Source organism: Lontra canadensis, unplaced genomic scaffold (assembly GCF_010015895.1).
Source record: "Lontra canadensis isolate GAN:19392208 unplaced genomic scaffold, GSC_riverotter_1.0 scaffold33, whole genome shotgun sequence".
NCBI lineage: Eukaryota > Metazoa > Chordata > Mammalia > Carnivora > Mustelidae > Lontra > Lontra canadensis.
Window position 1 is genome coordinate 18,313,715 of NW_022631027.1, and position 27,405 is coordinate 18,341,119.

Here is a 27,405-nt window from a genome sequence, read left to right on the forward strand (position 1 = left end):
AGAGACTATATAGGTGTGCAAAGGGATTTCTGAGGTATTCCTAAAGAGCATAAATGCATAGAGGAGTCATATATATATGACATATATATATATATATATATTTATATATTTATATTTATATATAAAAACAAGCAGTTTCAGGTTCACAACAAAATTCAGTGGAAGATACAGAGATTTCCCGTATTCCCCTTTGCCCACAATGAAGTCTTTTAAGATGTTTAAATAAGTGTGTTCAAGCATCCCTCAACAGCTATTAGTAGATAATATTTTACAAATAAAAGGAAATAAGGAAAACAAAGGACAGGTAATGTAATTTCTAAGTTGAATTCCTGAGGACACAGGGCTCAAGTGAGAGTGGTAAGGTTTGGTTTGGTTTTGCTTTGTTTTGTGTTTGTTTGATAATGAGCTAAAAGATGCTAGTGGGTTGCTGATATGAGATGTTGAAAAAGTTGAAAGGAATTTGGGAGATTAAATAACTGAGAGACCAGAACTTTAGAAATGTTATCGATACAGATGTTTTAGTCATCTAAAATAACCACACAGAAGACGGATGTATCTACATGCTATACTCTTCAAGTAAGTCAAGGTATTGTTTGGGTATGAGTGCTGAAAACAGAAATAAAGGTTAGAGAAGGTTGTGGAACAAGAATCCAAAGAGTGAGGAAAAGGCAACAAAACAAGACAACTTACAGGGAAGCAAGAAGAATACCACTTACTTCTCGCATCAGGATTCTGCAGGTAACATCTCTACCATTACTAGAAAAGAATTAAAGAGAAATGTGTCAATTGGTTTGTTATATTTTAATAAAGACAGTAATAGCTGAAGTTGCATTTAGAGAATTTCGGTTGCCATCTCATTAGATATTTTTCAAAACTATTTCTTCATAGGTTTCAAAGGTGAGTTTTAATAAATTTTTACATTCACATTCAATTCAGACAGAAAAATGTATGTTGATAAACTTACTGATATGCAATCTGCTTATCATTGTTTCCCTTCAAACCCCAAATTGCATATAAACAGAAAAACTAATCAACTGAAGCAGAAACACAGTATCAATTAGGTTGGTGCCTGGGAACTGAAAAAAGAGCAAACAAAATTAATTCTAATCAGTTTGGTAATAAAAAATCAAAAATATGTAATAACTCAAGATGACTATGCCAGAAAGTCATTGTGATTTGGCAAAGTATTTTTACATAAACATTTATAATCCTTCAAAACAGTATTTCTATATGTATCTTATTATCATTTTAAAATTATGTTTAGAATCACTGTTAAGATACTTAAGACTATATGAAAGAGGAAATTGAAATTTTCAAACATACGTCTATGTCTCTTTTGCGGCTATAATCACATGTTGCAGATATTTCAGAATTTAACAATAATAACAATAAACATTTATTGGACATTTATTTTATACCTTATATGTTTTACATACGTTAAAACAATCATGATAGTAGTCATTCAAAGCATGATGGAGTTCATTATATTGAAGGACCTGCAAGTCTTTATAAGAATTCCAGTGGTGGAGGGTTCTCCAGATTACCTTCAAAAGTACCCTATGGGAAAAGAGTAGCTTTAAATGCTTAGGAAGCCAAAAGAGGTCTAACTCTTTACAACCTGGATAGAACCAGTCAAGTAAGATTCAGGAGTCATTACTTACCACCTGTTAAGTGGCTGAGGAGAGACAGAGCACAGTCTCTACAGGCAAATAGATACCGGGAGATAATGACCATGCTCCCTTCTGCCTGCTCATCAAAACAGGACCAAGCTACAGAGTGGACAGGACTTGAATGAGGCTGGAAATTTTGATTACCTAGGACTGAGCATATTAATTACTGAATTGATACTTTTCACTAGAATTTATTGAGTGTCCAGAAAAGTTACTGCAATCTTTTTTAATTGAATCCCATATAGAGAGAGGTCCCAACCAAGTGAGCTTACTCAGGCATTAAAAAAAGGATACAGCTGTTTTCTGACTTTAACTTACGAGTTTTAGCTCAACCTAACAGTTATACCTACATGATAACTCCAGTTGCTTAGCATAGTATTCAAGGTCTATAGAAAGTGGAACTTGCTTGCTTCCCCTGCTTCATGCATTACCCAAAGCATTCTTCTCTCTTTTATTTTAGATGTATGTGCAACCCCTAGATGCCAGACAATTTTATGAGTCTGTTGTATGTTTGAGGTAGTTGCTGAGTGAAAATATCCATCTCATTGCTAAAATATAATTTTCCAAATTTTTTTGCATTGTTGTCATGAAAATATAAAATGAACCTGAGAAAAATTTATATAAATATAAATATATATGTAATATGTTATATATAATGACCACTGGGCCTGTGTACACACACACACACATACAAACAAACAGACATGGTATCTACTTAGGAAACTGAAATAAGTTTGCATATATTCAAGTCTAGTTAATATCCCAGATTCCACAAAGTGATAAAATGCAATATTTAGGGTTATCATTTGTGTTGGATGGAAATAAATTCTGTCTTTACTGAGGAAAAATTCATTTTCATTCCTTTGAATGAATCATTTGTGTGACTCTTGGTTTTCTAAAAGTTAAGTCTTTATCCTTTAAGAATTGAGAATAGCCTGGTGAATAGGAAGTCAACCAAAGGTACACAGCTCTGACCCACTAAATATCACTCAGCACTCCCCTGAAAGGAAAACCCAAAGTCTTTCTTTATTTCCATGTCTTGGGCAATTTTTGTGATACCATTACTTTCCCAGTAAACTCTCAGTCGTCTGTCAATACACAGCCCAGTTGCCATGTCCTCTATGAAAATGTTTCAACTACCTCCAGGAAAACTCTTGATCCCAGTTTACCATCTGACTCCTCTATCACCAACATCATACTTTAGATTGAGATGGTAGTTATTTTATATGTTTTGTCTCTCTTCTTAGTGACAAACAGTGTTCTCAGGATATAAAACCATAGTCAAGTTGCACTTCAATTAGGAATCCTGGTTTAAAGTCTAACTTCATCATTTAGTAGGCATATAACCTCAGGCCAGTTATTTAACCCCTCCCAGTTTAACTGATCTCATCCTTCAAATGAGAATAATGTCTAACACAAAGTTGTATCATGAGGAATAAATGAAGTAAAATATATAAGACATTTATTTTGATATCATCTCTCCAAAAATAGTAGCAATAGTATTAAAGGTATCAAGAACATAGAAAATGATAGAAGGAAGTGGAAGTGAAATTTTGATATACAAGTTTAAACTTGAGCTTTGAGAACTTCTCAGAATATGTATTTTATATGTGATTTGGTATATTTCACTGGACCATGGAAGATCCTTAAATGTGAGTCAAAAATGTCAATTTCAAGTCCCACTAAAAGCAGATAGCAAAAAGGTACAAATCATTTACTTTATCAAATTATGTAAATCATAGTAATTCACAAAGCAATTGAATTTTTTTCTTAATTTAGCTCCAAAAGAATTTTCTACATGTTTTCTTTCCTGTGTTCTTTTAATTTATAAACTGCACAAAATAAATTTCCTGTAATTGTATTATTTTCAGGGCCTTCCACTCAGGTATTAACACTTTCAAAGGAAAAAATACTTACTAAATAAATAATTATTAATAGATTTATTAATTATTAATTCTCTTTAGAAAAACATGATTTTATTTAGTGAGAAATTTTTATTTTAAATTGCATTAAAAAAAAACATAGTTCTAGGCACAAAGAATGATGCAGGAGAAGTTAGAAACCCTGTGGTTCCTGCAGAGTACTTACGCTAATCTGAACAGGTCCCGCAAAAGGAAATACAGCACTAACAGATCTAGAAAAACTGCTGTATTATTTTTCTTCCAAACCATCAGCGTTCTCATTTTGGCAGGAGAATAAAGAAAAAAATGACTGTGTTTTAAAGACAGTCAAAATGGAAACCTGTAATATGACAACAAATCACTGGCATTCTTCATGGAGGTTTATCTTCAACCCAGCAGAAGAACTACCACCAAAGCAAATAGAAAACTGACATCAATATGTTCTTAAAAGTGGTATACCATCTCCATACAGTAGTTCAATTCCAGAAAAGTTTTTTCTGAGTTGGAGTTTTGGAAATTGAGTCATCTTCTATAAGCATTAGGAGGACTAATGATTTAAAGGATTCCATAGTGGGTGTCTGGGTGGCTCAGTGGGTTAAAGCCTCTGCTTTCAGCTCAGGTCATGATCCCAGGGTCCTGGGATCGAGCCCCACATTGGGCTCTCTGCTCAGCAGGGAGCCTGATTCTTCCTCTCTCTCTGCCTACCTCTCTGCCTACCTGTGATCTCTGTCAAATAAATAAATAAAATCTCAAAAAAAAAAAAAAAAAGAATCCATAGTTCAGCCCATTTTTATAATACAGGTATTCAATGGCTTTTTCCTTTCTTCTATTAACTTATATTTTCATAGAACAGAACCAGAAATTGGCTGATCAGGTTTTTGGTTCTGAATACTCTACATTCTCATACTTGAGTTGGAATGCCAGTATATAACCATGAATTAGGTTATCACGAATGATAAATACATCTAACATATTGAGTGCTCACTTTGTACCAGGCAGTGTACCAAGTGCTTTATATGGACTATCTCATTTGATCTATAATGAGGTGTATCTTTTTTTTATCTTGTTTTATAGAAAAAGAAGTAGAAGTAATTTGTCCAAATGAACTGATGTAGCCTGGATCAGATACAGTCAGTCTGATGACAAAGCTAAGTTCTCTGGCCCTACCATCCAACATAAATGGTAGAGCCCAAAGCTCCACCATCCAGCTTTCCCTATTTTAAAGAGCCTGATAAAATATCAATTTAATACGTGAAAAAAATTGTTCATTAAATATCCAAGATAAAATTCCCCATTTTCAATGGCCCAGAATGAATAAGCTTAATAAATAAAAAATTATTTATTTCTCTTATAATCTTAAAAGGAATTTTAAATGCCCTTCATTAGGAGTGTGGAGGAAGTAATAATTATTTTTAGTTTTTCATGAAAGGATTTGGGTTGCTTTGACTCTCAATTTGTGTAAGTGGAAAATGCATTTAGAAAATTGTTACCTACAATTTGGGGGCCAATTTTCAGGTGTAATGACATTTCAAAGAGTAAATAATGGGATGAATATGTGCTTTCTCAAGTAAAACTAACAAGGTTCATAAAGAGGTTAGCTTGGTAGAGTGTTGGGATGTCTCATCAAGACAGTCATGGTTTCTATCTCATTTATCTTTCTCATCAGAAATACTGCATAATTATACACTAGCTATCCAAAGGAATAAATTAGAAATCCTAAGGGGAGCAAACTTTCTTTAAAAATAATGACTAATTAACATAATAATAATCTCAGTATTTCAATTCATAATCAAGAGGTTCTGTTGAGACCCAAAGGGGTTGCAAGCATGAGGTCAAATACTAGAAGTGGTGTGGGTGGGTAAATAGCTTTCAGTGATTGTATTCCAGTCCTTCCCAGATATTTAATTTTTCTCTTTACTAACCCTTCTATGAACTCATAAGCAGGAAGCACATGACTGTCAGCATTGATGTGACAACAGGACTATAATCCAACAGAAGACAAAACAGTGAGAAATTGTCCAGAGACAGGTTGTAGTTACTGGAGGGATCACTTTGTTGTCTTGGGAGATCAGAGAAACTGAATCTTCTAGAATCCAAATTTTAGTTGTCCTTTTAAAGTTTAAAGGTAAAAAAGATGCACTCTAGTGCCCTAAGCCTATAGGCTATAACCTCCGATATTTTTAAACTTTGCAAAAAAAAAAAAAAAAGAAAAGAAAAAAAGAGAAGCTAATAATTAATTTCCATTAATAAATGGAAAAATTCATAAAATGATAAATTTTAAAAAGTGATTAATAGCATTGGTATGTGACTGAGTCTACACATATGATGACCAAAGCATTTTAAACTTTGGAGGATTAACACATTAAAATCAGAGCTAATCTAAGCTATTTTAATTGCCTTGTCATTTATCCAATTATTTAAACTGGATAATTTATAAATCAGATTTAAAATTAAACCTTTCTTTCAGAGTTGAACCACGGATATAAGATTAGCAGCTTAAATCAAGCAGTTCTATTTGGCTGATCTTACAAACCACAAACTGCTTTTGTTGTTTAATTATTCTACAGGTAAAAGGACTGTGGATGTGTGACTGTGTGAGAAACCACTCTACTTTTCATTTCTCTAAAGATGAAGCCTAAACAGTTCCACATCCTTTTTGTCCTCTTAATTTACTCGTTGACAATAAGTACATTTTTTGTCTTCTTGCTAAATGTAATTCTCAAGCCTTAGAAACTAGGCTTTTTTTTTTTTTTTTCCCATGCCACAAAAGGCCTTGTCAGTTAGAAACCAATCATTAAGGGCAGAATGGATCCTGCCCCCACCCACCAAGATTGATGAATCACAAAGAGGATGGCTTCACTGTAATCCATTATCTCCAACATATCCCATAACATAACAAAAGGAAAAAGAAAAAAACTAATGTTCTTTTCATGGATAAAATATCACTAGCTGCATCATTTTTTTTTTCCCTACATTACACATTCCAAAAAGAAAAGTGAACCTGGAGTGGCATTCTATTCCAAAGCAATGCTAATGTATCTACAATCAAGAAAGAAGAAAAAGAAACAAGATTTTTTTTTATTGTAATTGCAACCAGAGCATGTTGGGATTCTCAAGTTAGAATGTGCATTGTGGAATAATAAAAGTATTTCCTTTCATCATCACCATCAAAGTACACACAGCTAAGAAACTTGCCATTAGATAAAAGATTAGCAGCGAGACTGATTTTACTGTTTACATGATAAAGTGCCCTTGTGTGGTCTAATGTATGTTGGGAGATGCCTCAGCCTCTGAAGGTCAGACATTGAGAATACAAAGTAACAGTGAGGAAGAAGATAAAAGCTTGCCTGTGGCAAAAACATTTCATAGGAAAAGAAACATCTGGTAGTGACTTTCATATTTATGGGACTAGAATCTAATCCCAAGTTCCTTGAGAAAACACATACGTTCATGCAGTTATTAAAATGAAGAATGTCCTCAAATCTTTACTGGGAATATATTCTCTACCTAACACAAAACAATTGTCAGTTAATTTTTACATAACTTAGAAGTATATGTTATTGATCAGAAACAACAACAAAAGTATGGCAATGTGTTTGTATCCAACTGCTTCTGTACAAAATCACCAGAAATTTAGTGGCACAAAACAATACAAATTTATTCTGTTATGGTTCTGGATGTCCAGAGTCTAAAGCCAGTTGGTCATTTGGACTGTGTTCCTTCTGGAGTCTTCAGGAGGAATTCTGTTTCCTTTCCTTTTTCAGCTTCTAGAGGCTACTTGCATTTCTTGGCCCATGGACCTTTCTTGACATAACTCCAACTGCTTTCTTCTGCCATCATGACTTCTACTCCTCATTCACCCTCTGTCTCTTTCTTATAAGACCATTATTGGGGCATCTGGGCAGCACAGTTGGTAAAGCATCCAACTCTTGGTTTTGGGGCAGGTTGCATTCTCAGGGTCCTGATCTCAGGGTCATGAGATTGAGCCCTATGTCTGGCTCTGTGCTCAGCATGAAGTCTGCTTAAGACTCTTTCTCTCCCTCTGCCCTCCCCTCTGCATGGGTGTGCTATCTCTTTCTCTCAAATAAATAAATATTTAAAAAAATAATACCATTAGCATTAGATTTGCCTCCTCTTCTGCTCCCAGATTACCCAAAATAATCTCAAAATTTCTGATTTCATCACATCTACAAAATATCTTTGGTTATATAAGGTAGCATATTCACAGGTTACAGGAAGTAGGACACAGTCATATGGTAGGAGTATGGAATAGTATTCAGCCTACCACAGGGTATCCTCTGGCCTCCAAATATTCATGTTCATCTCAAACACAAAATACATTTACCATATCCCAAGTTCCTCCAAAGTATCAAACCATTACAGCCCCAAATCTCATTAAGTCTCATCCATTCAAAAATCCCAAACCTCACCATTTAATTTATCTAAATTTGGTATGATTGGGAGTCCGAGTTGAATACATCCTGGGAAAAAATTTCTTTCCATCTATGGACCTATTAAACTTAAAAACAAGTTATCACAATGGTGATAAGCACAGGTTAATAGTTACAGGCACCCAAAACAAGAGAAAATGAAAGGAAAAAGGAGTCCTCAGCTCCAAACAATATCAAAATCCAACTGGGCAAACCCTGATAGGTTTCAATGTCTGGAATTGGTCTTTTCTGGCAAGATGCTCTGCCTTCTGGGCTCATCATTCTATCTTCTGGGTTCATAGCTCTACCCTATAGGCCTGCAGCTTCCTCTGAACCATCCTGCCCTTTTCATGAAGGGTAGCACATGTTTGCACCTGAGTCATGTTTTTAGCCTATTTTCTTCCTGCAGAATCTTGTAAGTCTGAAAGCCTCCTTTCATTTCATCCCCTCTCTGTCCTTTTCAGTCCAAGCTGACAGTGTTTCTGCTGGTATAACCTTCTAAATAAACTGAGGGTCTTCTGTATATATCTCAGGGATTCACTCTATTAGATGAGAGAACTCCTCCACAGATCTTTCCTGGATAATCCTATCTCTATTCCCTGCCTCTGCTGAGATGGCTGAAGGGGTCCATGAACGACATGCCTAATCTCCTCAAAGAGCTTTCTGTGTAGGGATACTTTGACCTTTAAATCCATTGGGAGCACTGTCAAGAGATTATCCAGCCAAACCCTTAACTTTATCTCTAGCGTATGCTTTCCTTACAATGAATCCCCTAATGTTAGCATCTTTTACCATTTGGATAGGCTGAGAATCTCTCAAATCAAGTTCTGGTTTCTTTTTGGGTAAGAGATCTCTCAATTGATCTCTTCCCTCTTGGATTTTACTATCAGCAGCAAGAAGAAACCAAGCCGTACCTTCATGCTTGGAAATCATCCCAGCCAAATATCCAGGTTCTTCTTCTATACACTTTGCTCCTAACACAAGGACACAATTCTGCTAAGTTTTCTGCCAGTATATGACAAGAATCCCCTTCCCTCTCAGACTCATTTCCTTCTGAGCCCTCAACAGAAGTTATCTTCAATATTCATATATCCAGATACATTCTATTTTTAACTAGTTTGGTATTCCCTAAGATGATACAGGCTTGCTGTGTTCCTCATCTCCTTCTGAGCCCTTACCAGCAAAAGCTTAACAGTCACATTTCTACCAGTAGTCTGTTTCAGGCAAAGTCAGCCTTTTCTATCATTCTCTCAAACTCCTCCAGCCTCTGCTCATATAATTCCAAAGCCACTCTTACACATTTTTAGGGATTTGGTAAGCAGCTCTCTACTTTGAGGTACCAAAATAGACCTTAGTTTCCTATGGCTGTTGTGACAATTTATTTAGGAATAAGAAGATTAAAACAACTCAAATACATTCTCTTATAGTTTTAGAGGAAAGAAGCCAAGAACCAAGATGTTGATACAGTTGTCTCTTTCTAGAGGCTTTAAGAGAGAATTTGTTCCTTGGCCTTTCCCAACTCATAGTCTGCCTGCGTTCTCTAGCTAGTGACCACTTACCAGACTGACTACTACTTCTTTCTCCTATAGTCACATCCCCTCCATGTGGTCTCCCTCAAGGACCACTGTGACTATATTTAGGACCCATCCAGATAATCTAGGATAAGCAATCTTTGCACCTCAGGATCCTTAATTACATCCTTTGATCCAAAATCACACTTTTGATATATAAGGTAACAATATTCACAGGTTCTTGAGATTAGGACATAAATATCCTGGAGGGGTGAGGGATATTATTTAGCCTGCTATAAACAGCCAACGAGGACTGCTAAGTGGTGAATTATGAATTATTATTAATGATTTTAATAATGAAATTATTAATCTCATTCATTTCACTCATTCATCAATTATTCATTCATCATCATTAGCTCCTTCTACATGAAAAATATCATGCTTGATGCTGGAGATACAGAGAGAAAAACACAATTCCTATCCTAAGGAATTTAGAGTATTGTTTGGAAAAGGACAAAAAGATAAAAAATTGAACCTTAGTGGACGAATGAGAAAATTTTTAACTCAGACTGAAAGAAAAGGATAGGTCAGGGAAGGTTCAGGATCAGGACTGACATGTGATGAAAAAGTTGAAATCAGCCAGCCAAATAATGGGGCACAGGGCGAGTTCAGGCAGAGGCAATAGTTTGAGAAAGAAATCCTTTTCCTATTTTTTAGTTACATGTTTTAATATTTCAGAGAAAACCATAAATTAGAGTTGTGATAAGTATTAAATAGCCATTTCTTTTTCCTCTGTTGATCTGTACTTTTCAATCTTAAAAATATGTAATAGTTCCTATCACCACCCATTGCTGATCAGCCTGTGGTTGGACATGAGAATAAGCAAAATCATCTGGCTAATAATTACTCAGGTTTATTCTCTCTAATATATTGGGACAGAGAGAAACACAGACTGAGGTTAGCTATTGGTAGGCACTGGAGCTGAGATACTCATAGGTACTACAATGGTATGTAAAAATCATCTATAGACTGTATAAAAATATAAATTTAGGGGCACCTGGGTGGCTTAGTTGGTTAAGTGTCTGCCTTCTGCTGAGGTCATAATCCCAGCTTCCTGGGATCAAGCCCTGCATCAGGCTCCTCCTGCTCAGCGGGGAATCTGCTTTCACCTCCCCCTGCTCTTAGAAGCTCTCTTTCCGTCTCAAATAAACAAATAACATCTTCAAAAATACATATAAATTAAGAATGCCAGGCATAGTTTCTATCTTGAATTCCCACATAAAAATGGGCAAAGTAACTAGATAGCAAAATCATGACGACACAGACAGTATTTACAACAAAACTACCTGAGATATCCTCACAACATATCCCCCAATCCATCCACAGGTGGGGAATAAGTGCCAACTGCCTCAGGAACTGCATGGGGTTGGATAGAAAAATGTAATATTTGACAGATTCCAAAACAAGAGAACACCAAGGAGCCAACAGATATTTGCTGGTGGACCAGTCTGAGAACAAGAGCCAAACCTAAGTGGTTTTCCCCCACTGTAATACATGAGGGAACTTAAGGACTGTTGGGTCCCCAATGTTGGGTCCCCCAATAATGGGTCCGTGATTAAAGGAGAGAGACTGATACAAAGCCAAGGTCAAGCAAAGCTTTATTTTGGGCCAAGCATCGAGAATCAAACTGACTGGCCGGGGCCACGCCTCTTACAGAGAGCTTGACGCCTCCCTGCCTCACAGACTTTTATAGAGCAAAGGCCATGCGGTTGACTCTAGCCACACACAGCTGGCCAATGAGATTGCAATACACAGAGAAACTGCACAGTCATGCTAGGTCACACACGAGTGGCCAATTGAACTACAGTTCACCCCATAGTAGCTATTTGAATTAGCCTATCACCTTAGTCAGAATGGGCGCCCAAAAGGCACCCCAAGGGCGGGGCCCATACTCCTTGGTAGCTAGGAGATAGTATGCACCCCACTGATTGGATGTCTCCACCTGACCTGACCCACCCTTGTATTCGGGCTTTGTTACCTGGGACTGGTTTCCCGACTTGCTTTTTAGTAAGTTCCCCTGGGGGGGCAGGGTCAATTTAAGTTTTACTGCATAAACAACAAAATGGCAGTTCAACCGGGGTGGGGCCGCTCTGATTGAATAGGCCTTTACAGGACTGCACAGCAAGATTATCTGAGGGGCTGAAGCAGGCTGTCCCCCTATGAACTCTCAAACTGACACGATAGAGCTCCTTTCTGGAATGGGAATCCATATTGAGGAGTAACAACTAACAGTGGGATAAAAATTGATCTCGATAGAACAGAAGCAAAGGAAGAAAATAATCCAGTGGGGAAAGCTAACAGAGCCATAAAAGCAAGCTACCATATATATATATTTTTAAGGAGCCAAGCAAGCTACCATATATATATATTTTTAAGCATTAAACATACACACACATGCACACACACACACACACAGAGGAACACACACATTCATGCATGTAGAAGAAAATACTCTGTGAAGTTAGACAAGTTACTTAAAACTAGACCCTTTCTGAAAGTAAAGGATAAATAACTTCACCAAAAATTTTAAAAAAAGAATTAAAAAGAGCAAATATAAGTATCACACTTAAATTCCTTACAAACGTCTGTAGTTTACAAAAGAACTAAATGAGGAATTTGTTTAAAATAAGAGTATCTGCCTCCTATGCTGGGAGGTCTTGGCTATTGATACTCACTGTAACAGCTGCTTCCCCCTAATGTCCACATTATTTACTTTGTTATGCAAATATTCAAGTATCTCCATCTTAATATCAACAATAAACCTCTAACCACACTCTTTTTGTCTGTATTTCACTAGTTTAATTATCAGAAGATGGCATGTCTTCTATTTTTTTTTCCTAGAAGTTCATTGCTTCCTATTACATTTATGTGGACTATATTTAGTCCACATATAATAACTATCTGAAAAAATGGTTTATGTCTCCAAATGTATCTTGGTCTATTTTCATGAGAAAATGCGGAAAAAGAAAGGAACCAAGGTTAAATCTAGTATTGATTGCATAGTGAATGAAATGTATTTTTAAACAAATTCAAAGGGGTTAATGGTGAGCTTAAAATATGTATGATGGGGGACACAGTGAAAAATATTCAAGTAACAGATATAAGAAAACCAATTAATCTATACCCTGACTATACAAAAACATAATAAAACATAAATAGGGTAAAAATAATTTCACTATGTGGGGTTTCAAAATGGCTATGACAAATGGCCTCTCAAACTTAATTCCGAGGTGATGACTAAGAACATATATATCATTGCTTGAAAAACATTTTATTAAATTTTAGAGCTTATATTTTTGGTTTATAGTTCAGCATAGTTTAGGTATATTGGCATGAATTATATATAAAACCACCAGTTTCAATATATTAAAACAAAGCACCAGGGAAATGGCAGATTAATATGTAACCAAACAAAAAATTTCATCTGTGATAATGTCAAATACATTTGTTATCAGGGAAATACTCAGGGTAGATGTTAAAACCAAATGATGATATGCGATGTTCCTTCCAAGCCTTAAATTATGCACTGAAGTTGATGAGACTGAGCAGGACAGCCATTCAAAAAAGTATTCAAGAACTTGATGCATAAAATGGATTTCTTGCTATTGTATTTTCTATAATATTGTATTCATTTTCATGAATATGCCTAGAATTTCTTCAATTGCTATAAACAAATGAAAACACAGCTTTCAGAAGACTCTACTTTATCTCATGGTGAGTTTCTCTGATATATTCAAAATAAGTTTATAAAGTAAATATAATACTATGAAAAGTAAATATAATAATATGAAATGCATGCAAATTTGTGAGTGTAAGTCTTATGCTGGGAATTTCCATTCATAGCAAGTATGAACATCATCAGTCTCCTCTGCAGACCTTATCTACTGTATTAGTAAGTTAAGGAGCAGTATATCATAATCCATACCTTTGACCCATGTTATACATTTTGCCTACTGTGCCACTAAATCCTTTGATTTAAAGCCCCGTATGTAATCTGGAAATCTAAATAGGAATTACTACCAACACTGTTCAATTTTATCTCATCTATACTTAAATAGTGGTGCAAAGGCAATTAGCCAGACACTTTGATCAATATTTACAAGCAAACTTGTCCAGTTTGGCTATTATCTTGAAAACAGACACTGAAAATTTGTTTCCTTTCATTTTTATCCTTTCTTTTCTATGATTTTAAAGAAAATGTGTAGTTTATTTCATCTGTTCTGACTTTCAATTTTATGCACTCATAGTAAAAAGCTGTGAGTTTAGTTTTATATTCCCTGAATTTAGAATGAACCAGATCCAAAAAGGTATTTTATTTTTCTCCAGTCTGAGAAACATTGATACAATCTCTATATTTGAAAAAAAAAAAAAAGATTATAAAAACAAAATATAAATTATCATTAGTTATTTTAATTTGTAGCCTGTAAGGGTTTCCCCACCCCCTTGGATTTAAAATGAATCTTCATTCATCAAGATTCCCAATTGGAGCAGCTGGGTGGCTGATTTGATTAAGCATATGACTCTTGATTTCAGCTCAGGTCATTTCAGATCTCAGGGTCCTCAGATGGAGCCCTGTGTTGGGCTCTGTGATCAGTGGGCGGTTTTACTTGAGATTCTCTCTCTCCCTCCCATACTGTCCACATGCTCTCTCTCTCTCTCTCTCTAAAATAATAAATAAATATGTCTTTAAAAAATTTCCAAACATTTTATTAAGTATAATAAAACCACATTGACACTAGGATTTGTCAGGTGGTCTAAGAGAATTGCATCCCTCACATATAATGAACTAAATCCATTGTGTCTGGAATCTGACATAAAGTTTGGATCTGGTACTTAATGCCTTTCTGTTATCTACTGCTGTATGTCCTTCCTTTAGAACTTCAGAACAGGGACCATAAATGTGGCTAGTGTAAGACAGAAGTCAGTGTATCCTCCAAAAGAAAATTTATTTATTTATTTTATAGCATAATTATTTGCATGATTACTTACTGGTAATTAGCATTTGTATATTTCTTTAAAGGCAGCCATTTTAAGTGCCAACACACTTAGGCTAGTAGAAAGAGGTTAAAACAAAGCCCTCTCTTTCAAACTTTCTAGGTCACATCTGATAAGACAAGAGAAGGCAAATCTGATTTGTTCCAATCAGGTTTCTTACCAAAAATTTTTTTCTGGCAAAGATAAACTGGCTCATCAAAGAAAGAAGATTCTCTGGAGTCTGTTGCTAAACTCACTTTTTTTGAAATACATAAATTTTGAGACATGATAGTGCAAAGGGTAAGTTTTTCATTTATAGACTAATTATAGAACATTCATAGACTACTTGTGCTTAGTATTTAATTTCTAATTTATTTTAGAGAACAGGAATTTTGTTCATAAATTTTACTTTGCCTAAATATACTAGTATACGATGAATAGCACCAGAATTAGGACAATTTGATGTTCTTTATAAAAAAATTTTTTTTTTTTTTTTTTTTTTTTTTGAGGGAGGGAGACACAGAGGAAGAAGGATACAAGCAGATTCCCTGCTGAGTGGGAAGCTGGAGGCAGGGCTCTATCCCAGGACCATGACCTGAGCTGAAATCAAGAGCTGGATGCACAACCAACTGAGCCACCCAGTTCCTCTGACAATTTGATATTCTTAATGATTCTCTATTGAAACCTGCACACTGGGTCAAAAACTGAGAACCACAAATTCTAGGCCACTACAAGTTCTGTGCATAGGATTCTCCTCTTTGGAGTCCAGGGATCCGAGTAAGTAGCCTCCCCACCAAGATCCAGTCCTCAAAAAAAATTTTTTTTTTTTTCTCAACAAGTAATCAAGTAAAACAGTGCTAAATGGAGAGTTTCTCTTTCTTCTTTCTTAAATCTTGGAGGTCTGAGCCCCAAGGGGATATGTCATATACTGACAATCCCTCAAATCTGAGTATTCCCTGTTAAAGAGTCTATATGCGTCAATACAATTTTCATAATCACGGTTATCTGATGTCTCAGCTTTGTCTCCAGCTACTCTTAGGGAAGGAAGAAAGTCTTCCTTACTTCTAGGATACTTCAGTCTGGTCTTGGTGGAAGTAGAGTTCGAAGAGCCCATGATTTGAGGTCCAGGCATAAGGATACAACTTTCTTTCTTTTCTTTTTTTTTTTTTTTTTAAAGATTTTATTTATTTATTTGACAGAGAGAGATCACAAGTAGACAGAGAGGCAGGCAGAGAGAGAGAGAGAGAGGGAAGCAGGCTCCCTGCCGAGCAGAGAGCCTGACACGGGACTCGATCCCAGGACCCTGAGATCATGACCTGAGCCGAAGGCAGTGGCTTAACCCACTGAGCCACCCAGGCGCCCCAGGATACAACTTTCTATGCAAGAATGGCTCAAAGTACTTTCTTGATTGATGGGTGAAATTAAAAAAAAAAAAAAAAAAGAAAGAAAGAAAGAAGAAAAAAAAGAAAAAAGAAAAAAAGAGTGAGAGAGAGGTGGATCAGAGGCATCTGTATCTCCTAGTGTGCTTCTACTTTCTACTACACACCTAATTATGACATGTGAGGACCAAACACTGGTTCCAAATTTTCAGATGACATCTGTCTGCTTAGCGTCATCCCCTGCTACAATCTTCTTCTGTTCTATACGTTTTCCCTCTGAGTGATTTGTCTCCTTAACATGTGCACTTCGGCCCGACAAGATTCAACAGCTAGCTCAGTTTTCCACATCTGCATACATTGGCTTGTGTGAAGTGTGTTATAAACCTGTAAATCAGGGACTCCTGGGTGGCTGAGTTGTTAATCATCTGCCTTCAGCTCAGGTCATGATCCCAGGGTTCTGGGATCAAGCCCCACATGGGGCTCCCTGCTCGGTGGGAAGCCTGCTTCTCCCCGTTCCACTCCCCCTGCTTGTGTTCCCTCTCTTGCTGTCTCTGTCTCTCTGTCAAATAAATAAATAAATAATCTTTAAAAAATAAATAAATAAACCTGTAAATCACTCTGATGTCTTTCATCATTCCAACCTTGTCAAAAAACTCAGTACTGTGTCATTTAATAACTTTGTCATAACTCTGAGAAGTATTTGTGACTGAAGGCACTTTGCACTCACCCGGGCTAGTATTGACTAGGTTGGGAAGAACAAAGGATTTCCTTTTAGTTCTCCAATTTGGTCTAAAGAAAACGCATTCATTCTAAAGCACGAGTGGGAGTGTTGGTGACACAGATGAAGCTGAAGAGAAGGAAGAGGAGATCCTGCACACAGGGGATGCAGGGGAGCTGCTCATGGGTAACCTGCTCTCTGCATGTGGCTAGTGTATGTTTCTCTGGAATCTGTACCACCAATAATTCTCTTTCTCCAATCTTTAAGGATCCTATCCAAACTCTGTTCATTAATTTTGCTTGCACAGTCATAAAAACTCAAACGTTTTGAACAAGGCTAATGATAGGTCTGGATTGTTTGGAAAAAAATTGTGCTGCTGCTTTGTGAGTCACCAGGGCTAAAGGTTTCATGTTGTCTTACCTCTTCCAGCAAAAATCCTTCCTTGAATGATCCCTTACAAATAATAGTCCCCTAATATAGTCGTGCTTAGGCTGGCACCTCCATGGAAAGGGTCAATCTGGTCCTGGCCAGAAAGGGCAGAGGGAGGCAGATGAGGCTCTGGTTGACCCATGCCTGGTGCTTGGGACTCCTGACTCCAGATGAAGGTGGATCCAGGTCCACACCGACTCACATACAACAGTGTGGGGCCCCCAGTGGTCCCCATAGATATCCTATATAGATTTCTTTAAAAGTGTATTTGTATATTAGAAATTTATTAATTCAATTTGTTTCTTTTTTTTTAAGATTTTATTTATTTGACAGAGAGAGACAACAATAGAGGGAACACAAGCAGGGGGAATGGGAGAGGGAGAAGCAGGTTTCCTGCTGGATCCCAAGATCCGAGGATCATGACCTAAGCCGAAGGCAGATGCTTTGACAACTGAGCCACCCAGGAGCCCCTAAGTTTCTTCCTCTTCTAATAGAGGTTAAACCACTTAAATCTAGTCTTCTAGCTATTATTTAGATGTCATCTTCTGTAATTCTATTTTATGTTCTTATTTTACAATTTCTTAATAACATAATTAACCATTTTATAATGTATCACAAGTTTTAGAATATAAGAATAGTCTTCTTCCATACTTAACTTTCAAAAAAGAAAATTTGACCACTTTCAGAGCTTCTCTTACCTTCTGACACTTATGTACCTTTATCATGAAGGTAGAGTCCATTAATTTTCACTTTTTTTTTTTCTTTGTGTCCTATTTTGCTCAAGTAGTCATACCAGTTAAGATTTTTTAGTCCCAGCTCTCCTTTTGGTGTTCTGTATTCCAATTAATTTTTATTAGTCTTTTTGCTATCTTTATGATGTTATTTAATTAAATCCAAATATTTCTTCTCAAAAACAATGATCGTCTTTAGTGCATAGTCCATTGCTGGTATAGAATTGTACCTGTGCTTTGAGATATCAGTATTACTTAACCCTTGAATGTACATCATTGATCCCGTGAGTCTTTTTGAGGTGTCTTGGGACATACTGAGATATAACCTGTACAATGCATATTTATAAGACTAAAGAAAGATCAATTTGGATTAAATAGGAACATGTACTGAGTGAACTAAGTGCTAGGAAAATTCAGAGAGACAAACTATACTGTTGCTGAATTCAAAGGGGTGGAATTCCACATCTTAAGATGTTGGATCACACCCGCCATTCAGGAATTCAGGAATTCCTGAATTCCGTTCAAGAAAAGGTATTTGGAAAAGTGATTTAATCAGTATTCATCTGATTGATAGGTTGTTTTACTGTATATTGATATTGAAAATTAAAGTTAAAAATGGTTAATGTCTTTTCATAGTAGTTTACATTTATACATTTTACTTGGAATGTAATGACCTTTTTGGTTTCTCTCAAGTCCCAATCTTGGGAATTTATTTACTTTAGTTCTAGAATTTTTTTTCTTTTATTACTATTTAATTTTATTATTATTCTTGCCTATGTATTCCTCTCTTTTTTTGTTGTTTTTTTTATTTTTTTATTCTTTTTTTATATTCCTCTCTTTTTATTCTGTTTTCTTCTCTGTTGCCTCCTATTACTCACATAGTACATTCTCATTCTCCATGTTCTCTTGAGATTAAGTATACTTTAAAGATTATCCCAGATTGCCTTCTACTTCATTATTTGATCTTCAGAGACAGTTCTACCATTCCATTGTAAATGTTTCTGATGCTGATTTTATATTTTATATCTTAGAAATCTCTTCAGTCTTTTCTGGGTTCCTTGATAAGACCCGGTTTCAGTTTACTGAGTGTTGGTGTGAGTTGTTATTTTAAAAATTTCTAAGAATTCATGTGAAAGCTCTCTTTAGGAATTCATATTACCTTTTTTGTATTTTCTCCTTTTTCTTTGCTGCTTCAGAATATTTATTTGTTTCTTTGTTTTAAATTGAGAACAGGTTTTCTTTAAACCAATATGCACTACTAATTAGCCTGCTTACTTCTGGGAAACAGAACTTGAAACAGACTTAAAAGCTCCAATGTTTGGAATGAGGAAGTAGACCAACTTCAGAAGTTTTCTATACTTGCTTTCAAAACTCAAATGTTTGCACAACACATTCCCGTGTTTCTTTAAAAATTAAAATGTAATTCTTGATTTCATGTTGGAAATTCTGTTATCTCAAGAAGAGGATTAACAAACAAATAGAAATATACATATATGTGTTCTTACTGGAAGCTATATGTTAAAATAGATATAGGAGCACAGTCATAGCCCCAGGCTAGTAAACAAAACAAGCAAACAGAAACAAATTTTCAACAATAGTAGAATGAATAAATTGTAGTATGCCCATAAAATGGGCTATTAAATATCAGTGCTACTGAATGTACCACTAATGATTCATGTACTCACATATATAATACTGAGCAAAAAAAAATCCAGATATACAAAACTAAAACTATGGTGATGAGAGTTTGGGTTGTGTCACCTTTGGGAGAAAAGTTGTGACTGGGAGGGAACACAAAGGCCACTGTTTGGGAACTGGTAACATCCTATTTATGACTCTGGAAAAGGGTCATATGAAAGTTTTTGAGACATATATTGTGATTTGTGCACTTCTTTGTATGCATGTTATATTCAATAGTTTATTTTAAAAATGAGTGGGATACCACTCATTATCTGTATCTGTCACTAATTATAAGTAACTAATTATATGCATCATCTGTAATGAATGCATTATCTAATGATACCATATATCCCATGCCTAAAACAAGAGTAAGTGTTGTGCCTTAAAGATAGGTTGAGATAATTCTGAGGAGGAATCAGAAATCGCTTCATAAAGGAATGGACAGTGTAGAGAATTGATGGATGCATAGAGAGTCAAAGTGCAGGGAGATTACAATTAGTTAAGATGCTGTTGCAACACTTTAATATCACATGTTAGTATCGAAAGGCTGAGCACTGTGCCATGGGCCGTTTGGTGACTCATAAATGTCTGCTAAATGTGAATAATATTGGGCTGAGTCTTACCTTTGACAATAAATTGAGTTACCACATGGGGAAAAGAAAGTATAAGCTTTTCTTATCAATTATACTCATTATCTTTGGGGAAATTGGCCTAGGTCTGGGGGATTTAGATTCTTATTAAGTAAAAATACCTGGGGCTAAATGTTGTTTATGTAGTCATGAGCATGTTGGAAATGTGGAAAATGACAAGCATCACAAAAGTGACAAAATAGTTGCAAATTGCATATTGTGAAGATTTCCACTTCAATGAACTACTAATTGATTTATCTTTGCATTTATGTTTTTTGATAAAAAAATAGATACAGTGATATTTTAGAAGTGCAGATATAAGAAAATATGAGAAGAAAAATTATATGTACCCATGTCTAAGGCAACCTCCCTACCATGGTCTAAATCTATCCATGCATCTACTGAAACAGCACCTGCCACAGAAGGTCTAATTTTACTTTCAGCAACATTCCTCAAAGAACAAACAGAGAAACCTAGCAAGTCCACTAAATGTGGACTTCATCAATCAGCTAGCAAACACAACCATGTCTAAAACAAGTCAATGACAATTTCTATCAGGTCGGAAAGCAGAAAATCAAACATAAAGCAGCTTTTGGATTTCAAGAGGAGTGAGTTATCTGAGGCCAACTTTCCACAAGTTCTTTCTCCCTGCAAAAGATATTATCAGTTACCACAGGGTAGACAACACTGTCCTCTTCAAAGGAATTTGGAAAATGATGTCACTTACAACAGATAAACTGTGAAATGCAAATGAGGGAGGGAGCAGATGTAGTAGCAAAAAAAGAAAAGTATCATTAAAAAAAGAACTTCAAAATTAATTCTTACCTCATGTAGCTGTGACAAATGAGAAGCCGTGGAGGGGAGATAAAGAAGGAGACCAGTGTGCTAAGACTGGATATGGGGAGACAGTCACATCAGCAGAGAGCCATGCCCCCCTGTGTCATTCTTATTCCTTCTTCATACTTCCCAGCTTTGGCACCCTGTGCAAATATGCACCTGCCTTACATATTTCCACAGATTTTCTCCACTCTCCAGAGAGGCTTGGAAAACTCCCCGAAAAGGAATGGCGGCGGTGGTGGTGATGGTGGGGTCGTCTGTTCACTTACTCACAGTGGGCAACCTAGTTAAACAAACTTATTTTATTGCAATCTCTGGTTGCAAGTCAACAAAAGCAAATGACATGGATATGAAAAAATGAAATGGTTCAATGTGGGAAAGAAAGGTCACACATGCATATTTAGTGAAAAATTTCTAGTCTTACTACATTTGAAACGACCACAAAATTAATTTCTAGATTTTCAAGTCAAAAACTACCGAATCACTGGCATTCTATAAACCAGAACACATCTCTCTTTGGTGGCTTGTCACCCAGGTAGGTCATTCAGATCAGCCTGAAGGCCATGGAACTTCACTTTGTAGCACACTGTGTAATTCTTACCCATACAAAGCAGAAACTTTTAGGGCAGAAGGAAGGAAAGAGAAGGAAATATAGTAATATGTTTTCATTTTGTTTTGTTGGAGTGGTTTGTTCTCAGGCTTCTGTACTCAGCTGGATTTAAAAAACAAAAACAAAAAGACAGCACAAGACCAGAGACTGAGGTAGTAAGAAAGAGAAATGCTCACACTGTTTTTTGTTTTGGATGGGGGGAACCTATCTTCCATCTATCCGCAGGACCTACAACAGATAAAGGAAGCTAGTGCTCAGCATATACCGTCTATGAGGCAACACATCAAGCCTTGTTCGGTATGCACTGGCTGTGTGAGCTTAGGCAAGTCATTTCCCCCTCTCAACTTTAGCATGCCCTTTGTAAAGTGTGGTTGGTAATAATACCCCTTCCTGGGATTGTTTCAAGAATGTAATTAGACAATGCCTATGAAAGCACTTTGTGAACTCTAAAGTGCTCTGCAAATATGAGGGAATAAAAGATTGGAAAGCTGCCTCTGGGTGGCTCCTTCTCAAATATGCCCAGATATTAACATTTTAGTGGTGAAAAAGGAGTGCTAATATTTCTCATTGGCACTTTTCTACTGCAGAAGGAAGTAATCTAAGTAGAAGGAATATATTTTTCCTTGAGACTCAATAAAGTTATTTTCATTTTAATTGGAAAATTGTGGCATGTAAACATTTTTATTTTCCCTGAATTGACCCTTTTGGGAAAAAAAAAATTAAAAGTTGCTCACAGCTTGTCTAATGGAAAAATCTGAAAGACTGTCCCACTCTGTGTGACCTTGCACAGGTTACTGCTTGTCCCATCAATCAGTTCTGTACAACAAATATTTATATAGCCCTGAATATATGCCAAGCTCAGGGCCAAGCTCAGCCTGAGGAACAAAGAAAGGAGCAAATGACATAGTCCTTCACACCTAAGAAGTTTACAATTTGACAATTGGTTTTATCTCCCAAACGGAAGTGGTAATCACCGTGTTACCCACATGTCAGGCTTGTTATGAGGATGAAAAGCTAATACAGGAGAGGGCTTGGCAAAAGTGAAAAGTGGTACATAAATGCAGAGTGGTATTACTACGAGATATAAAACCATCAGCAGCATATAGATGGTTAAAGAATGCTTAACAGAGAAAGGTGGAAAAGGGATTAATATTTATAGAGCTTCTGACCCATATACACACAGAGATCCACATATATCATTTCATCCATACAACAGACTGGTTAAGTGGATATTAACTGCCTCTCTTGACCAACAGGGAAATTGAGACTTCTATCCATTAAAAGGACACAGCTAACAAATCAGAGCCACGGCAAAGACTTTACAGAAACTGTTGGTATAAACTGCGTCGCTTCAGAAATCCACACAGATTTTCACCAGGGAAAGGAGTTGTCAAAACTTCACAAGCAGCATAATCAGCTGTAGAAATGGCTAAAAACAGTTTTTCAACTTATTAAAAAAAAAAAAGGCATTTGAAGGAAAGGAACAAAATGCACTAACTTAATTAATATGGCAACATAAAGGAATCCAAAAACATATCACTATCCTTTCTTAACCCCTTAAACATAACTCAGGTCTAGAATAATTTTTATTTAAAAGCAAAATGAATACTGTTTCCTGAGTCCTCAAGTACTTGGAATGTATCGCAAAACTGCACATTTCAGTACTCACATGGTTAAAAGAATCATTTAGAGAGGGTTTCCTAAAATCAAAATTTCTGTAGTGCTTTCTATATGGATTAGCATACCAAGCAAAATACAAAAGGTAGCTTAATACCCAGATATAATAAAATCAAGAGCTTTAACTTCTAATATTCTCTCTCCAATCAGGTATGGATTTACAAAACATTTTACTATGGTTGTTATTTTCCTTAGCTAAGACTCACAACTAAATCCACCAGCCTGAAAGATTGCTGAGTTATATTGGTATGATTTTCAAAATTTATTTCCAACCTATAGCAGAATGAGATAAACTCTAGGGGTATGCAAAAGCTGGAAACTGCTTAGAAGCAGCTAACATGAACACATATAAATCAAGCAGCCTGGAATTATAAATATGCAATGACTATTTAGAAAAAAAAATGTTAAATGATTGGCTCTCTTGCTGACCTAAATGGCTATGAATTAACACTTCTCCCTCACAGCAGGAAGAGGACTAGTAATATTTATCTAGCATCTACTAAATGCTAGACTCTGTGGTACATGCTTTTTATACATCTGTCATTTACCTCCCACAAAAACCTTATGAAGTGAGTAATGTTGTCTTTATGTTTTAGCCAGATGATTGAAATTCCAGATGATAGAATTGAGATTTAGAATTCAAATAATGGTCCAAAAGCACACAACTAATGAATAGAGCCAAGATTCATTTCTGAGTCTATCTCTTCACTCTTCGATGTCTTAAGTCCCTCTTGCATGTTAAGTCCCTGAGATCTCATCTCTTCTCTGCATGCCATTCACAAGCATGAAAGTCTTGAAAGCCCAGTAGAAGTTCCTCCCTTCATTTAATAAATAATTATGAAGCACCTGCCCTCTGCCAAGCCCAGTGCTGAGCAACACGGTAGTGAGGGAAACCTACATGGGATTTGTTCTCATGGCGTTGATTTTAGTCTGAATTATTCTTCATTTTGAACCAGAGGCATCTCAAAAATAACCCAGAATTGAAAAGAAACTAGACTCTACACAGTGAACCAGATATATGCAGTCTGTCACCCACCGTCTGGTGACTCAGGCTAAACAGGGAGTACACGGGACCCAGTTGTATCATCTACGAAACACAGATAATAAAAATTGTACTACTTACTTCAAGGTGGTATTATGCAGACTAAATCATATAATGCATATGAAATTGCCATGAACATTTATACAAACACATATATATATGCATGTATGTATAAGGATTAGCATTCTACTTACTCGGAAAAAGTAAGACAGCTTTAGCATATAAGAAAGCAATGATGTGACATGATGCCAAGATTTTACCAGATTGCAAGGACTTGAGGCTCCAGCTCATATAGACTGCAGAGGGTTAAAGCAGGGGTAGTTTGCAGCAAAATATGGGACTTGAGAAATGAACAAGGGAGAGTTGCAGAGGACGTAAATACTTTTGAAGATGTATTAAGGAATGTGGAGCTTTCCCTTGTGGTAAAACAACTGCTACTGAGAGGCTCTGATTTTTAGTTTAATTTTGGCTTCGGGGTAGACAAGGAGGATCACAATCAGACCTGCCTTTAAGAGACATCCCGCTGATTTCTGGGTGGGCAGGGGGTTGGCAAAGTTAAACCAGGACGCTGATTAGGAGGATGTTGAAACCTTTAACATAGAGCTCTTGCTGAGTTACCATGACCCGTGGCTGAAAATAAATGAGTGCCATAGATACAAACTATAAGCAGAGTAAATAGTTTGTCAAAGAAATGAAACACTAATTGAAAAGCCAGATGAGTACTGAGCTAAGTGAGGAGGGGCCCAGAGATCATTAAAGTTGTATCCTCTGGGATGCCTGGGTGGCTCAGTCAGCTGGGCATCTGCTTTGGGCTTGGGTCATCATCCCAGGGGTCCTGGGATTGAATCCCGTGTCAGGCTCCCTGCCCACTGGGGGGTCTGCTGCTCCCTCTATTCTTCCCTCCAGCTCATGATCTCTCTCTCTCTAAAATAAATAAAATCTTAAAAAGAAAAAAAAAAGTTGTGTCCTGTGGCCTAGGTTTATAGGACTTCTAGATCCGACTCGAAAAATCTCCCCCTGCTTATCCGCCAAGGCCTCCCAATTATCCTTTTTGTTCAGACTGGGGGCAAAGCATGATTGCTGCCCTTTGGGTGAGTGAAACACAACCACCATCCATGGAATGGTCAAGGCCAACAGGGCAGGGGTCTTACCGGCCTGAGAATCCATTAGTGGCTTCCAGCCCTATCTCTGTCATCACACCCATAATACTTAGAGCATCTTCTCTCTGCACTCAGTGCTGCTGTGTGTACACAGAGCGATGTACTTCTGTCTCCCCCAGGAAAATAGATGTATTCATTTTTGTGGTATCATAATATTAAGCAGCTGGCCATTGCTTCTCACCATCTCACTTCTTACACACTTCTGCTTTGTCAGCTGTAAGTCTCATGCCTAAACACTGTGAAAACCAGAGGAAACATTATAAAAGCAATTGCATTGACAAACAAAACATATAAACCCTCTGGATAGAAGTGAAAAATCCAACAATTCACTTTTCTTCCCTTTTCCAAGACAAATCCTTAAAAAAAAAGTTCTGATGATATAAAGCTTCATATTTGAATGATCTATCTCATAACTTCATAGTTATGATGACCATCGATCTGATTTAATTCATAACTTTAAGAGGTGTCCATATTACTAGGGAGATCAGTTATGCAACTGGAGCACAGAAGTTAAATAAACACTTCAAAATTCATAGATCGATTTAAAAACCGTTGGTATTTAAAGGCAGGTCACCTGACCCAGGATATATTGCCACCTCTTAGACTAGGTATAAAAGTAAGCTCTGATTAACTGAATTGGCCCCTTGATCAAACCATACAGTAGGCTCAAAGGCAATCTCTTCAAAGTCAAAACCCCGTATGTAAGTCATCCTACTCTTACTTTTGTACCACTTGTGGACTTTTTATTGATATCGGGTTGATAACAATAATATAATCATAATAAAAACAATGATAGTTGAGAAGCTGTTCATAGTAAATGGCAACAACAATAATAGAACAGCTCTAGCACGGTGATGAAATATGCAGGCTCTGGAAAATTCTGTCTGGCTCAGTGCACTGGCTCCAACATTCTTTGACTGAATATGTATGAGCTTAGGCAAGTTAGCCTCTCAGTTCCTTTACTTTTTTTTTCTTTAAATAACTCTATCCTTCAGGTGTATGAAAAAAAAAAAAAGCATGGGGGATCATAATAATACCATCTAACAGAAATTCATTATAAACATTAAAAGAAGTAATATATATTAAGGATCTGAAACATGGTAAACATTCAGTAAGTGTTACCCACAGTCATTATTTTAAAAACTTATCGTATATATCTATACTATTATATTGTTAACATATTTTTAGCATTATTGTTGTCATTATTGTTATTACTATCATTATTGTAACTACTTTCTGGTTCCCAACAGCCCCATGAGATAAGTAGTGAATAAGCTCTATAATTATTCAGCTATTAAGGGCTTGAGTCAGAAATTGAAACAAAATGCCCAATACCAAAAGTCCATAAAGACTTGCTTGCTGGTTTCCTATTACTCCTATAACAAATTACCATAAACTTAGGAGCTTAAACAATACAAACTTATTATTATACAGGTCACATATACAATATATATGTATTATATATTGTAGGCCAAAAGTCTAGCATGATATCACTGGGCTAAAGTCAAAGTTTAGCAAGGCCATGCTATGTACCTTTCTGTCTGTGGGGGAAAATCCATTTCTTTGCTCATTCAGGTTCTTTGCGGAATTTAGTTCCTTATGGTTGTCAGACTGAGGTCTCATTTCCTTGCTGGCTATCAGCTGAGGAGAGTTTCCAACTTCTAAAAACCAATCATTCTTTGTCTCAAGGTCCCCTTCCTGCATTGGCAATTTGAACAACAGAGGGTCAAGTATGTCTTATGCCTCAAATGTCTCCCGTTTATGGACATCTAGGTTCTTTCCATAGTTTGGCTATTGTAGACATTGCTGCTATAAACATTCGGGTGCACGTGCTCCTTCGGATCACTATGTTTGTATCTTGGATAAAGAAGATGTGGTATATATACACAATGGAATACTGTGAAGCCATCAAAAGAAATGAAATCTTGCCATTTGCAATGACGTGGATGGAACTAGAGGTTATCATG

The 27,405-nt window shown here is 36.4% G+C and overlaps 1 pseudogene; it reads right to left on the reverse strand.

The window, feature by feature from the left end:
* Positions 1 to 581: 581 nt before the first annotated feature.
* Positions 582 to 27,142, reverse strand: LOC116873464 (annotated as a pseudogene).
* Positions 27,143 to 27,405: the final 263 nt, after the last annotated feature.